At 42.2% G+C, this 17500-nt stretch overlaps 1 pseudogene; it reads left to right on the top strand.

Moving 5' to 3' along the window:
* Positions 1-13839, top strand: part of LOC135533937 (multiple epidermal growth factor-like domains protein 11) — a 39636-nt pseudogene extending 25797 nt beyond the window's left edge.
* The last annotated feature ends 3661 nt before the right edge of the window (positions 13840-17500 follow it).

Here is a 17500-nt window from a genome sequence, read left to right as displayed (position 1 = left end):
ACAGTATTTGATCCAGGTCTGGTGTTTATTACAGTATTTGATCCAGGTCTGGTGTTTATTACAGTATTTGATCCAGGTCTGGTGTTTACTACAGTATTTGATCCAGGTCTGGTGTTTATTACAGTATTTGATCCAGGTCTGGTGTTTATTACAGTATTTGATCCAGGTCTGGTGTTTATTACAGCATTTGATCCAGGTCTGGTGTTTATTACAGTATGTATTTGATCCAGGTCTGGTGTTTATTACAGTATTTGATCCAGGTCTGGTGTTTACTACAGTATTTTATCCAGGTCTGGTGTTTATTACAGTATTTGATCCAGGTCTGGTGTTTATTACATTATTTGATCCAGGTCTGGTGTTTATTACAGTATTTGATCCAGGTCTGGTGTTTATTACAGTATTTGATCCAGGTCTGGTGTTTATTACAGTATTTGATCCAGGTCTGGTGTTTATTACAGTATTTATCCAGGTCTGGTGTTTATTACAGTATTTGATCCAGGTCTGGTGTTTATTACAGTATTTGATCCAGGTCTGGTGTTTATTACAGTATTTGATCCAGGTCTGGTGTTTACTACAGTATTTGATCCAGGTCTGGTGTTTACTACAGTATTTGATCAGGTCTGGTGTTTATTACAGTATTTGATCCAGGTCTGGTGTTTATTACAGTATTTGACTACCCAGGTCTGGTGTTTATTACAGTATTTGATCCAGGTCTGGTGTTTATTACAGTATTTGATCCAGGTCTGGTGTTTATTCAGTATTTGATCCAGGTCTGGTGTTTATTACAGTATTTGATCCAGGTCTGGTGTTTATTACAGTATTTTATCCAGGTCTGGTGTTTATTACAGTATTTGATCCAGGTCTGGTGTTTATTACATTATTTGATCCAGGTCTGGTGTTTATTACAGTATTTGATCCAGGTCTGGTGTTTATTACAGTATTTGATCCAGGTCTGGTGTTTATTACAGTATTTGATCCAGGTCTGGTGTTTATTACAGTATTTGATCCAGGTCTGGTGTTTATTACAGTATGTATTTGATCCAGGTCTGGTGTTTATTACAGTATTTGATCCAGGTCTGGTATTTATTACAGTATTTGATCCAGGTCTGGTGTTTATTACAGTATGTATTTGATCCAGGTCTGGTGTTTATTACAGTATCTGATCCAGGTCTGAAGCTTTTATTACATTATTTGATCCAGGTCTGGTGTTTATTACAGTATTTGATCCAGGTCTGGTGTTTATTACATTATTTGATCCAGGTCTGGTGTTTATTACATTATTTGATCCAGGTCTGGTGTTTATTACAGTATTTGATCCAGGTCTGGTGTTTATTACAGTATTTGATCCAGGTCTGGTTTTTACATTATTTGATCCAGGTCTGGTGTTTATTACAGTATTTGATCCAGGTCTGGTATTTATTACAGTATTTGATCCAGGTCTGGTGTTTATTACAGTATTTGATCCAGGTCTGGTGTTTATTACAGTATTTGATCCAGGTCAGGTGTTTATTACATTATTTGATCCAGGTCTGGTGTTTATTACAGTATTATTTGATCCAGGTCTGGTGTTTATTATGGTATTCCATCCAGGTCTGGTGTTTATTACATTATTTGATCAGGTCTGCGTTTTATTACAGTATTTGATCCAGGTCTGGTGTTTATTACAGTATTTGATCTAGGTCTGGTGTTTATTACATTATTTGATCCAGGTCTGGTGTTTACTACAGTATTTGATCCAGGTCTGGTGTTTACTACAGTATTTGATCCAGGTCTGGTGTTTACTACAGTATTTGATCCAGGTCTGGTGTTTACTACAGTATTTCTGATCCAGGTCTGGTGTTTATTACAGTATTTGATCCAGGTCTGGTGTTTATTACAGTATTTTTGATCCAGGTCTGGTGTTTATTACAGTATTTGATCAGGTCTGGTGTTTATTACAGTATTTGATCCAGGTCTGGTGTTTATTACAGTATTTGATCCAGGTCTGGTGTTTATTACAGTATTTGATCTAGGTCTGGTGTTTATTACAGTATTTGATCCAGGTCTGGTGTTTACTACAGTATTTGATCCAGGTCTGGTGTTTATTACAGTATTTTTGATCCAGGTCTGGTGTTTATTACAGTATTTGATCCAGGTCTGGTGTTTATTACAGTATTTGATCCAGGTCTGGTGTTTATTACAGTATTTGATCCAGGTCTGGTGTTTATTACAGTATTTGATCCAGGTCTGGTGTTTACTACAGTATTTGATCCAGGTCTGGTGTTTACTACAGTATTTGATCCTGGTCTGGTGTTTATTACAGTATTTGATCCAGGTCTGGTGTTTATTACAGTATTTGATCCAGGTCTGGGTGTTTATTACAGTATTTGATCCAGGTCTGGTGTTTATTACAGTATTTGATCCAGGTCTGGTGTTTATTACAGTATGTTTTCTGATCCAGGTCTGGTGTTTATTGCAGTATTTGATCCAGGTCTGGTGTTTATTACAGTATTTGATCCAGGTCTGGTGTTTATTACAGTATTTGATCCTGGTCTGGTGTTTATTACAGTATTTGATCCAGGTCTGGTGTTTATTACAGTATTTGATCCAGGTCTGGTGTTTATTACAGTATTTGATCCAGGTCTGGTGTTTATTACAGTATTTGATCCAGGTCTGGTGTTTATTACAGTATGTATTTGATCCAGGTCTGGTGTTTATTACAGTATTTGATCCAGGTCTGGTGTTTATTACAGTATTTGATCCAGGTCTGGTGTTTATTACAGTATTTGATCCAGGTCTGGTGTTTATTACAGTATTTGATCCAGGTCTGGTGTTTATTATCCAGTATTTTATACAGTATTTGATCAGTATTTGATCCAGGTCTGGTGTTTATTACAGTATTTGATCCAGGTCTGGTGTTTATTACAGTATTTGATCCAGGTCTGGTGTTTATTACAGTATTTGATCCAGGTCTGGTGTTTATTACAGTATTTGATCCAGGTCTGGTGTTTACTACAGTATTTGATCCAGGTCTGGTGTTTATTACAGTATTTGATCCAGGTCTGGTGTTTATTACAGTATTTGATCCAGGTCTGGTGTTTATTACAGTATTTGATCCAGGTCTGGTGTTTATTACAGTATTTGATCCAGGTCTGGTGTTTATTACAGTATGTATTTGATCCAGGTCTGGTGTTTATTACAGTATTTGATCCAGGTCTGGTGTTTACTACAGTATTTGATCCAGGTCTGGTGTTTATTACAGTATTTGATCCAGGTCTGGTGTTTATTACATTATTTGATCCAGGTCTGGTGTTTATTACAGTATTTGATCCAGGTCTGGTGTTTATTACAGTATTTGATCCAGGTCTGGTGTTTATTACAGTATTTGATCCAGGTCTGGTGTTTATTACAGTATTTGATCCAGGTCTGGTGTTTACTACAGTATTTGATCCAGGTCTGGTGTTTATTACAGTATTTGATCCAGGTCTGGTGTTTATTACAGTATTTGATCCAGGTCTGGTGTTTATTACAGTATTTGATCCAGGTCTGGTGTTTATTACAGTATGTATTTGATCCAGGTCTGGTGTTTATTACAGTATTTGATCCAGGTCTGGTGTTTATTACAGTATTTGATCCAGGTCTGGTGTTTACAGTATTTGATCCAGGTCTGGTGTTTACTACAATTTGATCCAGGTCTGGTGTTTATTACAGTATTTGATCCAGGTCTGGTGTTTATTACAGTATTATTTGATCCAGGTCTGGTGTTTATTACAGTATTTGATCCAGGTCTGGTGTTTATTACAGTATTTGATCCAGGTCTGGTGTTTATTACATTATTTGATCCAGGTCTGGTTTACTACAGTATTTGATCTAGGTCTGGTGTTTATTTGATCCAGGTCTGGTGTTTACTACTGATATTTGATCCAGGTCTGGTGTTTACTACAGTATTTGATCCAGGTCTGGTGTTTATTACAGTATTTGATCCAGGTCTGGTGTTTATTACAGCATGTACGATCCAGGTCTGTGTTTATTACAGTATTTGATCCAGGTCTGGTGTTTATTACAGTATTTGATCCAGGTCTGGTGTTTACTACAGTATTTGATCCAGGTCTGGTGTTTACTATGCATTTGATCCAGGTCTGGTGTTTATTACAGTATTTGATCCAGGTCTGGTGTTTACTACAGTATTTGATCCAGGTCTGGTGTTTACTACAGTATTTGATCCAGGTCTGGTGTTTATTACAGTATTTGATCCAGGTCTGGTGTTTATTACAGTATTTGATCCAGGTCTGGTGTTTATTACAGTATTTGATCCAGGTCTGGTGTTTATTACAGTATTTGATCCAGGTCTGGTGTTTATTACAGTATTTGATCCAGGTCTGGTGTTTATTACAGTATTTGATCCAGGTCTGGTGTTTATTACAGTATTTGATCCAGGTCTGGTGTTTATTACAGTATTTGATCCAGGTCTGGTGTTTATTACAGTATTTGATCCAGGTCTGGTGTTTACTACAGTATTTGATCCAGGTCTGGTGTTTATTACAGTATTTGATCCAGGTCTGGTGTTTATTACAGTATTTGATCCAGGTCTGGTGTTTATTACAGTATTTGATCCAGGTCTGGTGTTTATTACAGTATTTGATCCAGGTCTGGTGTTTATTACAGTATTTGATCCAGGTCTGGTGTTTACTACAGCATTTGATCCAGGTCTGGTGTTTACTACAGTATTTGATTCAGGTCTGGTGTTTATTACATTTGATCCAGGTCTGGTGTTTATTGGCAGCATTTGATCCAGGTCTGGTGTTTACTACAGTATTTGATCCAGGTCTGGTGTTTATTACAGTATTTGATCCAGGTCTGGTGTTTACTACAGTATTTGATCCATTCGGGTGTTTATTGTATTGACCAGGTCTCAAGTTTATTACAGTATTTGATCCAGGTCTGTTTATTGGCAGTATTTGATCCAGGTCTGGTGTTTATTATGCAGTATTTGATCCAGGTCTGGTGTTTATTACAGTATTTGATCCAGGTCTGGTGTTTATTACAGTATTTGATCCAGGTCTGGTGTTTATTACAGTATTTGATCCAGGTCTGGTGTTTACTACAGTATTTGATCCAGGTCTGGTGTTTATTACAGTATTTGATCCGGGTCTGGTGTTTATTACAGTATTTGATCCAGGTCTGGTGTTTATTACAGTATTTGATCCAGGTCTGGTGTTTATTACAGTATTTGATCCAGGTCTGGTTTTATTACAGTATGTATTTGATCCAGGTCTGGTGTTTATTACAGTATTTGATCCAGGTCTGGTGTTTACTACAGACGGATCCAGGTCTGGTGTTTATTATGTATTTGATCCAGGTCTGGTGTTTATTACATTATTTGATCCAGGTCTGGTGTTTATTACAGTATTTGATCCAGGTCTGTTTATTACATTATTTGATCGTTTATTACAGGTATTTTTGATATCTGATCCAGGTCTGGTGTTTTATTATTATTTGAAGTCCAGGTCTGGTGTTTACTTTTTGGATCCAGGTCTGGTGTTTATTACAGTATTTGATCCAGGTCTGGTGTTTATTACAGCCAGGTCTGGTGTTTATTTTTTGATCCAGGTCTGGTGTTTATTATAGTATTTGATCCAGGTCTGGTATTTATTACAGTATTTGATCCAGGTCTGGTGTTTATTACAGTATTTGATCCAGGTCTGGTGTTTATTACAGTATCTGATCCAGGTCCAGGTCTGGTGTTTATTACAGTATTTGATCCAGGTCTGGTGTTTATTACAGTATTTGATCCAGGTATGGTGTTTATTACAGTCTGTGGTGTTTATCTGATCCAGGTCTGGTGTTTATTACATTATTTGATCCAGGTCTGGTGTTTACTACAGTATTTGATCCAGGTCTGGGTGTTTATTACAGTATTTGATCCAGGTCTGGTGTTTATTACATTATTTGATCTAGGTCTGTGTTTATTACAGTATTTGGATTCAGGTCTGGTGTTTATTACAGTATTTGATCCAGGTCTGGTGTTTACTACAGTATTTGATCCAGGTCTGGTGTTATTACAGCATTTGATCCAGGTCTGGTGTTTTATTACAGTATTTGATCCAGGTCTGGTGTTTATTATGTAGTATTTGATCCAGGTCTGGTGTTTATTACAGTATTTGATCCAGGTCTGGTGTTTATTACAGTATTTGATCCAGGTCTGGTGTTTATTACAGTATTTGATCCAGGTCTGGTGTTTATTACAGTATTTGATCTAGGTCTGGTGTTTATTATTTGATCCAGGTCTGGTGTTTACTTGATTTGATCCAGGTCTGGTGTTTACTACAGTATTTGATCCAGGGTCTGGTATTTATTACAGTATTTGATCCAGGTCTGGTGTTTACTACAGTATTTGATCCCGGGTCTGGTGTTTATTACAGTATTTGATCCAGGTCTGGTGTTTATTACAGTATTTGATCCAGGTCTGGTGTTTTGATCCTAGGTCTGGTAAGTGTTTTGATCTCCTGGTCTGGTGTTTATTACAGTATCCAGGCCTTGATTTGATCCAGGTCTGGTGTTTATTACAGTATTTGATCCAGGTCTGGTGTTTATTACAGTATTTGATCCAGGTCTGGTGTTTATTACAGTATTTGATCCAGGTCTGGTGTTTACTACAGTATTTGATCCAGGTCTGGTGTTTATCCAGGTACTAGTATTTGATCCAGGTCTGGTGTTTATTACAGTATTTGATCCAGGTCTGGTGTTTATTACAGTATTTGATCCAGGTCTGGTGTTTACTTACAGGTATTATAGTATTTGATCCAGGTCTGGTGTTTATTGAGGCAGTATTTGATCCAGGTCTGGTGTTTATTACAGTATTTGATCCAGGTCTGGTGTTTATTACATTATTTGATCCAGGTCTGGTGTTTATTACAGTATTTGATCCAGGTCTGGTGTTTATTTGGATCCAGGTCTGGTGTTTACTACAGTATTTGATCCAGGTCTGGTGTATTTGATCCAGGTCTGGTGTTTATTACATTTATTTGATCCAGGTCTGGTGTTTATTACAGTATTTGATCCAGGTCTGGTGTTTATTACAGTATTTGATCCAGGTCTGGTGTTTATTACAGTATTTGGATCCAGGTCTGGTGTTTATTACAGTATCTGATCCAGGTCTGGTGTTTATTACATTATTTGATCCAGGTCTGGTGTTTATTACAGTATTTGATCCAGGTATGGTGTTTATTACAGTATCTGATCCAGGTCTGGTGTTTATTTATTTGATCCAGGTCTGGTGTTTATTACAGTATTTGATCCAGGTCTGGTGTTTATTGCAGTATCTGATCAGGTCTGGTGTTTATTACAGTATTTGATCCAGGTCTGGTGTTTACTGCAGTATTACAGTGATCCAGGTCTGGTGTTTATTACAGTATTGATCCAGGTCTGGTGTTTATTACAGTATCTGATCCAGGTATTACATTATTTGATCCAGGTCTGGTGTTTACTACAGTATTTGATCCAGGTCTGGTGTTTATTACAGTATTTGATCCAGGTCTGGTGTTTATTACATTATTTGATCCAGGTCTGGTGTTTATACAGTATTTGATCCAGGTCTGGTGTTTATTACAGTATTTGATCCAAGTCTGGTGTTTATTACATTATTTGATCCATTTTTGAGTATTTGATCCAGGTATGGTGTTTATTACAGTATTTGATCCAGGTCTGGTGTTTATTACAGTATTTGATCCAGGTCTGGTGTTTATTACAGTATTTGATTAGCCCAGGTCTGGTGTTTATTACAGTATTTTTTGATCCAGGTCTGGTGTTTATTACAGTATCTGATCCAGGTCTGGTGTTTATTACATTATTTGATCCAGGTCTGGTGTTTACTACAGTATTTGATCCAGGTCTGGTGTTTATTTTGATCCAGGTCTGGTGTTTATTTGATCCAGGTCTGGTGTTTATTACAGTATTTGATCCAGGTCTGGTGTTTACTACAGTATTTGATCCAGGTCTGGTGTTTACTACAGTATTTGATCCAGGTCTGGTGTTTATTACAGTATTTGATCCAGGTCTGGTGTTTACTACAGTATTTGATCCAGGTCTGGTGTTTACTACAGTATTTGATTCAGGTCTGGTGTTTATTACAGTGATTTGATCCAGGTCTGGTGTTTATTACAGTATTTGATCCAGGTCTGGTGTTTACTACAGTATTTGATCCAGGTCTGGTGTTTATTACAGCATTTGATCCAGGTCTGGTGTTTATCCCAGGTCTGGTGTTTACTAAGGTATTTGATCCAGGAATGGTGTTTATTTATTTGATCCAGGTCTGGTGTTTATTACAGTATTTGATCCAGGTCTGGTGTTTATTACAGTATTTGATCCAGGTCTGGGTGTTTATTACAGTATTTATCCAGGTCTGGTGTTTATTACAGTATCTGATCCAGGTCTGGTTTATTACAGTTTTTATCCAGGTCTGGTGTTTACTACAGTATCTGATCCAGGTCTGGTGTTTATTACAGTATTTTGATCCAGGTCTGGTGTTTATTACAGTATTTGATCCAGGTCTGGTGTTTATTACAGTATTTGATCCAGGTCTGGTGTTTACTACAGTATTTGATCCAGGTCTGTGTTTACAGTATTTGATCCAGGTCTGGTGTTTATTACAGTATTTGATCCAGGTCTGGTGTTTACTACAGTATTTGATCCAGGTCTGGTGTTTATTGCAGTATTTGATCTTAGGTCTGGTGTTTACTACAGTATCTGATCCAGGTCTGGTGTTTCTGTGTGTATTAATGGTGATCTGTGTTAGTGTTTATTGTGTCTATAAATGCCCCCCTCTCTATTCAGCTGCCTGATGATGGAGGAGCTGAATCCTTACACTAAGATCAGCCCCGGCCTTGGCATCAGAGCACCAGTCATGAAGAAGCAGCTGTCATGGGCATCATCTTCCTCCTCCTCTTCATCATGACCGTTTTGGGGGTGGTGGTGTGGTGGCATCACCAGAGAGAGAAAGGAGGAGCCTTTGTGCCCAGTGTGTCCTACAGCCCTGCCCTGAGGATCAGCAGCCAGGGTTACTCCCTCTCTGGTGAGACGCTCCAGACTCTACCACTTAGTCGTGTTAACTAAGTCAGTCAGGGTTACTCCCTCTCTGGTGAGACGCTCCAGACTCTACCACTTAGTCGTGTTAACTAAGTCAGTCAGGGTTACTCCCTCTCTGGTGAGACGCCTCCAGACTCTACCACTTAGTCATGTTAACTAAGTCAGTCAGGGTTACTCCTCTCTGGTGAGACGCTCCAGACTCTACCACTTAGTCATGTTAACTAAGTCAGTCAGGGTTACTCCCTCTCGGTGAGACGCTCCAGACTCTACCACTTAGTCATGTTAACTAAGTCAGTCAGGGTTACTCCTCTCTGGTGAGACGCTCCAGACTCTACCACTTAGTCATGTTAACTAAGTCAGTCAGGGTTACTCCTCTCTGGTGAGACGCTCCAGACTCTACCACTTAGTCGTGTTAACTAAGTCAGCCAGGGTTACTCCCTCTCTGGTGAGACACTCCAGACTCTACCACTTAGTCGTGTTAACTAAGTCAGTCAGGGTTACTCCCTCTCTGGTGAGACGCCTCCAGACTCTACCACTTAGTCATGTTAACTAAGTCAGTCAGGGTTACTCCCTCTCTGGTGAGACGCTCCAGACTCTACCACTTAGTCATGTTAACTAAGTCAGTCAGGGCTACTCCCTCTCTGGTGAGGCGCTCCAGACTCTACCACTTAGTCATGTTAACTAAGTCAGCCAGGGTTACTCCCTCTCTGGTGAGACACTCCAGACTCTACCACTTAGTCGTGTTAACTAAGTCAGTCAGGGTTACTCCCTCTCTGGTGAGACGCTCCAGACTCTACCACTTAGTCATGTTAACTAAGTCAGTCAGGGTTACTCCCTCTCTGGTGAGGCGCTCCAGACTCTACCACTTAGTCATGTTAACTAAGTCAGCCAGGGTTACTCCTCTCTGGTGAGACGCTCCAGACTCTACCACTTAGTCATGTTAACTAAGTCAGTCAGGGTTACTCCTCTCTGGTGAGACTCTCCAGACTCTACCACTTAGTCATGTTAACTAAGTCAGCCAGGGTTACTCCTCTCTGGTGAGACACTCCAGACTCTACCACTTAGTCGTGTTAACTAAGTCAGTCAGGGTTACTCCTCTCTGGTGAGACGCTCCAGACTCTACCACTTAGTCATGTTAACTAAGTCAGTCAGGGTTACTCCCTCTGGTCTCTCTGCACAGGACTGTCTCTTTACAGTGTGGTCTCTCTCCACAGGACTGTCTCTTTACAGTGTGGTCTCTCTGCACAGGACTGTCTCTTTACAGTGTGGTCTCTCTCCACGGGACTGTCTCTTTACAGTGTGGTCTCTCTCCACAGGACTGTCTCTTTACAGTCTGGTCTCTCTCCACAGGACTGTCTCTTTACAGTGTGGTCTCTCTCCACAGGACTGTCTCTTTACAGTGTGGTCTCTCTCTCCACAGGACTGTCTCTTTACAGTGTGGTCTCTCTCCACAGGACTGTCTCTTTACAGTGTGGTCTCTCTCCACAGGACTGTCTCTTTACAGTGTGGTCTCTCTGCACAGGACTGTCTCTTTACAGTGTGGTCTCTCTCCACAGGACTGTCTCTTTACAGTGTGGTCTCTCTCCTCAGGACTGTCTCTTTACAGTGTGGTCTCTCTCTACAGGACTGTCTCTTTACAGTGTGGTCTCTCTCCACAGGACTGTCTCTTTACAGTCTGGTCTCTCTCCACAGGACTGTCTCTTTACAGTGTGGTCTCTCTCCACAGGACTGTCTCTTTACAGTGTGGTCTCTCTCTCCACAGGACTGTCTCTTTACAGTGTGGTCTCTCTCCACAGGACTGTCTCTTTACAGTGTGGTCTCTCTCCACAGGACTGTCTCTTTACAGTGTGGTCTCTCTGCACAGGACTGTCTCTTTACAGTGTGGTCTCTCTCCACAGGACTGTCTCTTTACAGTGTGGTCCTCTCCACAGGACTGTCTCTTTACAGTGTGGTCTCTCTCCACAGGACTGTCTCTTTACAGTGTGGTCTCTCTCCACAGGACTGTCTCTTTACAGTGAGGACTCTCTCTACAGGACTGTCTCTTTACAGTTTGGTCTCTCTCCACAGGACTGTCTCTTTACAGTGTGGTCTCTCTCTCCACAGGACTGTCTCTTTACAGTGTGGTCTCTCTCCACAGGACTGTCTCTTTACTGTGTGGTCTCTCTCCACAGGACTGTCTCTTTACAGTGTGGTCTCTCTCCACAGGACTGTCTCTTTACAGTTTGGTCTCTCTCCACAGCTCTCTGGGGTGATCTGACTGAAATTGGGGGTGATCTAACTAAATTCAGGGGTGATCTGACTGAACTCTCTTTCCAGCTAGATCCTCCTCTCTCTTGCTGTTTGTGTTCTCAGCAAAACTCAGCTTTCTGATGAAACCTCTGTTTTTAACAGCCTTGTATTGAAAATGTCCCGATGGAGCTGTGTGTGTGTGTGTGTGTAGAGTCCTGTGCTACAAGCTGATGTTTCCGTGGTGAGCAGGGCATCAGTGTACAGGCTTTGTTCTCCTCTCTAGACTCCTCTCCTACCATCAGCAACGTCAGTCAATGTTTCACTAATCCCACCTACCACACTCTGGGAGCATGTACCTACGCTGGCCACTACGCCAAGCCTGACAAGAAGACCAGAAGGGCCAAGGTGGGTGGCGAAGAACCTTCACTTTATTTATGCTATAAGAGTACATACAGGCAACTGCCAAAATAAAGAAAACAAAACAACATAAAAATGAATAGTTTTCACTACGAGGCAGACAGAACAGCTTCGATGCACCTGGTCATAGATTCTACAGGTGTCTGGAACTCTATTGGAGGGATGTGACATCGTTCTTCCACCAGTAAATTCAATCGTTTGGTGTTGTTGTTGATGGTGGTTGGAAAACGCTGGTCTCGGGCGCCGCTCCACAACCTCCCAGAAGTGTTCAGTTGGGTTGAGATCTGGAGACTGAGACGGCCAGGGGTATATGCTTTATTTCCTTTGTTAATGCTCATCAAACCATTCAGTGACCACTCCTGACATGTGTATGGGGCATTGTCATTGTATGGGAAAGCATAAACGCTACCATTACTATGTTAATTACTTAATTAACTCAGGAACCACACCTGTGTGGAAGCACCTGCTTTCAATATACTTTGTATCCCTCATTTACTCAAGTGTTTCCATTATTCTGGCAGTTACCTGTACATTGGCATTCTCCAAGAAACGTGTATTTTATTTGTTGGTTCTTTGTGTGTTGTTCCACGTGTAGCAGCTACTCTTCCTGTGGTCCTCATTAGCTGTTCCACGTGTAGCAGCTACTCTTCCTGTGGTCCTCATTAGCTGTTCCACGTGTAGCAGCTACTCTTCCTGTGGTCCTCATTAGCTGTTCCACGTGTAGCAGCTACTCTTCCTGTGGTCCTCATTAGCTATTCCACGTGTAGCAGCTACTCTTCCTGTGGTCCTCATTAGCTGTTCCACGTGTAGCAGCTACTCTTCCTGTGGTCCTCATTAGCTGTTCCACTTGTAGCAGCTACTCTTCCTGTGGTCCTCATTAGCTGTTCCACATGTAGCAGCTACTCTTCCTGTGGTCCTCATTAGTTGTTCCACGTGTAGCAGCTACTCTTCCTGTGGTCCTCATTAGCTGTTCCACGTGTAGCAGCTACTCTTCCTGTGGTCCTCATGAGCTGTTCCACGTGTAGCAGCTACTCTTCCTGTGGTCCTCATGAGCTGTTCCACGTGTAGCAGCTACTCTTCCTGTGGTCCTCATTAGCTGTTCCACGTGCAGCAGCTACTCTTGCTGGGGCCCTCAGTCTGTCTGTGTGTGTTTCGTTCCCAGGTGAAGGACAAGAGGTTAAACAGGAATAGTGCTCCAGAGTGGACTGCCTACTATAACCTCGATGAACTGGGTATGTCTGATGACTCCCTTATAAAACCCATTGTAAATACAAGTTGATTTGGGATTGTTTAACAAAACATTAGGAACACCTGCTGTATAGTTGGCCATATACACTGACTGTTCAAAACATTAGGAACATCTGCTGTATAGATGGCCAAAAACACTGACTGTTCAGTAGGTGTGTACCGTGTAGACAGACTCTTAGTCTGTCCCTTTAACATCTCTGTAGATGTGTACCGTGTAGACAGGCTCTTAATCTGTCCCTTTAACATCTCTGTAGGTGTGTACCGTGTAGACAGGCTCTTAATCTGTCCCTTTAACATCTGTAGGTGTGTACCGTGTAGACAGGCTCTTAATCTGTCCTTTAACATCTCTGTAGGTGTGTACCAGTGTGAGACAGGCTCTTAATCTGTCCCTTTAACATCTCTGTAGGTGTGTACCCGTGTAGACAGGCTCTTAATCTGTCCCTTTAACATCTCTGTAGGTGTGTACCGTGTAGACAGGCTCTTAATCTGTCCCTTTAACATCTGTAGGTGTGTACCGTGTAGACAGGCTCTTAATCTGTCCCTTTAACATCTCTGTAGGTGTGTACCGTGTAGACAGACTCTTAATCTGTCCCTTTAACATCTCTGTAGGTGTGTACCGTGTAGACAGGCTCTTAATCTGTCCCTTTAACATCTCTGTAGGTGTGTACCGTGTAGACAGGCTCTAATCTGTCCCTTTAACATCTCTGTAGGTGTGTACCGTAGACAGACTCTTAATCTGTCCCTTTAACATCTCTGCACCTGTCAGGCTCTTTAACATCTCTGGGGTGTACCGTGTAGACAGACTCTTAATCTGTCCCTTCCCCAACATCTCTGTAGGTGTGTACCGTGTAGACAGGCGCTACCATGAACAGTACTACAGAGGTAGAGTATGAGACTCCACTATGTCCTTATGAAGAAACCAGCTCATGTGACAGAGTGGTTGGTCTATGTTCCAAGGACTTTCCTGCACTGTAGTGTGTGACTGCATGTGTGCTGTGTGTGTGTGTTTGTGTCAGAGTAACAGACGGAGGCAGAAGTGGAAGTGTGCCCAATTTGACTGGAGCGCAGCGGAGCGAGTTTCCCAAAGGCTGGAACGCCGGCTTTCTCGCCCGCTCCAGTTTCGCTCCAGTACCTCTCCAGCAGCGCTCACTTCATGAGCTCAGGGCATGCCTGTCCCAGCATGCATTTGTATAGTCTACTTGTGTGCTGCTATAGCCTCTTGCTTTAGCTACTGTCATGGAGTGTTTTCATAAAGAAATGGATAAAACACACAGGTGCAAAATCACTTACAAAGATGAGGAGGAACCAAGAGCAAGAGAATGAGTGTGGTGATGTAGTGTCCACAACTAAAGAAGAGAGGGAGTGTGGTGATGTAGTGTCCACTACTAAAGAAGAGAGGGAGTGTGGTGATGTAGTGTCCACTACTAAAGAAGAGAGGGAGTGTGGTGATGTAGTGTGGTGATGTAGTGTCCACTACTAAAGAAGAGAGGGAGTGTGGTGATGTAGTGTCCACTACTAAAGAAGAGAGGGAGTGTGGTGATGTAGTGTCCACTACTAAAGAAGAGAGGGAGTGTGGTGATGTAGTGTGGTGATGTAGTGTCCACTACTAAAGAAGAGAGGGAGTGTGGTGATGTAGTGTCCACTACTAAAGAAGAGAGGGAGTGTGGTGATGTAGTGTCCACTACTAAAGAAGAGAGGGAGTGTGGTGATGTAGTGTCCACAACTAAAGAAGAGAGGGAGTGTGGTGATGTAGTGTCCACTACTAAAGAAGAGAGGGAGTGTGGTGATGTAGTGTGGTGATGTAGTGTCCACAACTAAAGAAGAGAGGGAGTGTGGTGATGTAGTGTCCACTACTAAAGAAGAGAGGGAGTGTGGTGATGTAGTGTGGTGATGTAGTGTCCACAACTAAAGAAGAGAGGGAGTGTGGTGATGTAGTGTCCACTACTAAAGAAGAGAGGGAGTGTGGTGATGTAGTGTCCACAACTAAAGAAGAGAGGGAGTGTGGTGATGTAGTGTCCACAACTAAAGAAGAGAGGGAGTGTGGTGATGTAGTGTCCACAACTAAAGAAGAGAGGGAGTGTGTTGATGTAGTGTCCACAACTAAAGAAGAGAGGGAGTGTGGTGATGTAGTGTCCACAACTAAAGAAGAGAGGGAGTGTGGTGATGTAGTGTCCACAACTAAAGAAGAGAGGGAGTGTGGTGATGTAGTGTCCACAACTAAAGAAGAGAGGGAGTGTGGTGATGTAGTGTCCACAACTAAAGAAGAGAGGGAGTGTGGTGATGTAGTGTCCACAACTAAAAAAAGAGGGAGTGTGGTGATGTAGTGTCCACTACTAAAGAAGAGAGGGGAGTGTGGTGATGTAGTGTCCACAACTAAAAAAGAGAGGGAGTGTGGTGATGTAGTGTCCACAACTAAAGAAGAGAGGGAGTGTGGTGTTGTAGTGTCCACAACTAAAGAAGAGAGGTAGTGTGGTGATGTAGTGTCCACAACTAAAGAAGAGAGGGAGTGTGGTGATGTAGTGTCCACAACTAAAGAAGAGAGGGAGTGTGGTGATGTAGTGTCCACAACTAAAGAAGAGAGGTAGTGTGGTGGTGTAGTGTCCACAACTAAAGAAGAGAGGGAGTGTGGTGATGTAGTGTCCACAACTAAAGAAGAGAGGGAGTGTGGTGATGTAGTGTCCACTACTAAAGAAGAGAGGAGTGTGGTGATGTAGTGTCCACAACTAAAGAAGAGAGGGAGTGTGGTGATGTAGTGTCCACAACTAAAGAAGAGAGGGAGTGTGGTGATGTAGTGTCCACAACTAAAGAAGAGAGGGAGTGTGGTGATGTAGTGTCCACAACTAAAGAAGAGAGGGAGTGTGGTGATGTAGTGTGGTGATGTAGTGTCCACAACTAAAGAAGAGAGGGAGTGTGGTGATGTAGTGTCCACAACTAAAGAAGAGAGGGAGTGTGGTGATGTAGTGTCCACAACTAAAAAAAAGAGGGAGTGTGGTGATGTAGTGTCCACTACTAAAGAAGAGAGGGAGTGTGGTGATGTAGTGTCCACAACTAAAGAAGTGAGGAAGTGTGGTGATGTAGTGTGGTGATGTAGTGTCCACAACTAAAGAAGAGAGGGAGTGTGGTGATGTAGTGTCCACAACTAAAGAAGAGAGGGAGTGTGGTGATGTAGTGTGGTGATGTAGTGTGGTGATGTGTCCACAACTAAAGAAGTGAGGGAGTGTGGTGATGTAGTGTGGTGATGTAGTGTCCACAACTAAAGAAGAGAGGGAGTGTGGTGATGTAGTGTGGTGATGTAGTGTGGTGATGTAGTGTCCACAACTAAAGAAGTGAGGGAGTGTGGTGATGTAGTGTGGTGATGTAGTGTCCACAACTAAAGAAGAGAGGGAGTGTGGTGATGTAGTGTGGTGATGTAGTGTGGTGATGTGTCCACAACTAAAGAAGTGAGGGAGTGTGGTCATGTAGTGTGGTGATGTAGTGTCCACAACTAAAGAAGAGAGGGAGTGTGGTGATGTAGTGTGGTGATGTAGTGTGGTGATGTAGTGTCCACAACTGAAGAAGTGTGGGAGTGTGGTGATTTAGTGTGGTGATGTAGTGTCCACAACTAAAGAAGAGAGGGAGTGTGGTGATGTAGTGTCCACAACTAAAGAAGAGAGGGAGTGTGGTGATGTAGTGTCCACAACTAAAGAAGAGAGGTAGTGTGGTGATGTAGTGTCCACAACTAAAGAAGAGAGGGAGTGTGGTGATGTAGTGTCCACAACTAAAGAAGAGAGGGAGTGTGGTGATGTAGTGTGGTGATGTAGTGTCCACAACTGAAGAAGTGTGGGAGTGTGGTGATTTAGTGTGGTGATGTAGTGTCCACAACTAATGAAGAGAGGGAGTGCGGTGATGTAGTGTCCACAACTAAAGAAGAGAGGTAGTGTGGTGATGTAGTGTGGTGATGTAGTGTCCACAACTAAAGAAGAGAGGAGTGTGGTGATGTAGTGTGGTGATGTAGTGTCCACAACTAAAGAAGTGAGGGAGTGTGGTGATGTAGTGTGGTGATGTAGTGTCCACAACCAAAGAAGAGAGGGAGTGCGGTGATGTAGTGTGGTGATGTAGTGTCCACAACTAAAGAAGTGAGGGAGTGTGGTGATGTACTGTCCACAACTAAAGAAGAGAGGGAGTGTGGTGATGTAGTGTGGTGATGTAGTGTGGTGATGTAGTGTCCACAACTGAAGAAGTGTGGGAGTGTGGTGATGTAGTGTGGTGATGTAGTGTCCACAACTAAATAAGAGAGGGAGTGTGGTGATGTAGTGTCCACTACTAAAGAAATGAGGGAGTGTGGTGATGTAGTGTCCACAACTAAAGAAGAGAGGGAGTGTGGTGATGTAGTGTCCACAACTAAAGAAGAGAGGCAGTGTGGTGATGTAGTGTCCACAACTAAAGAAGAGAGGCAGTGTGGTGATGTAGTGTCCACAACTAAGGAAGAGAGGCAGTGTAGGTCCATGCAGTCAGATGGGTGATGGTTAAATGGTAGGTCCCGGTAGTCACAACAATAGATGGG

The sequence above is a fragment of the Oncorhynchus masou genome, unplaced genomic scaffold (assembly GCF_036934945.1).
Source record: "Oncorhynchus masou masou isolate Uvic2021 unplaced genomic scaffold, UVic_Omas_1.1 unplaced_scaffold_2826, whole genome shotgun sequence".
NCBI lineage: Eukaryota > Metazoa > Chordata > Actinopteri > Salmoniformes > Salmonidae > Oncorhynchus > Oncorhynchus masou.
This window is presented reverse-complemented; position numbering and strand designations above follow the sequence as displayed.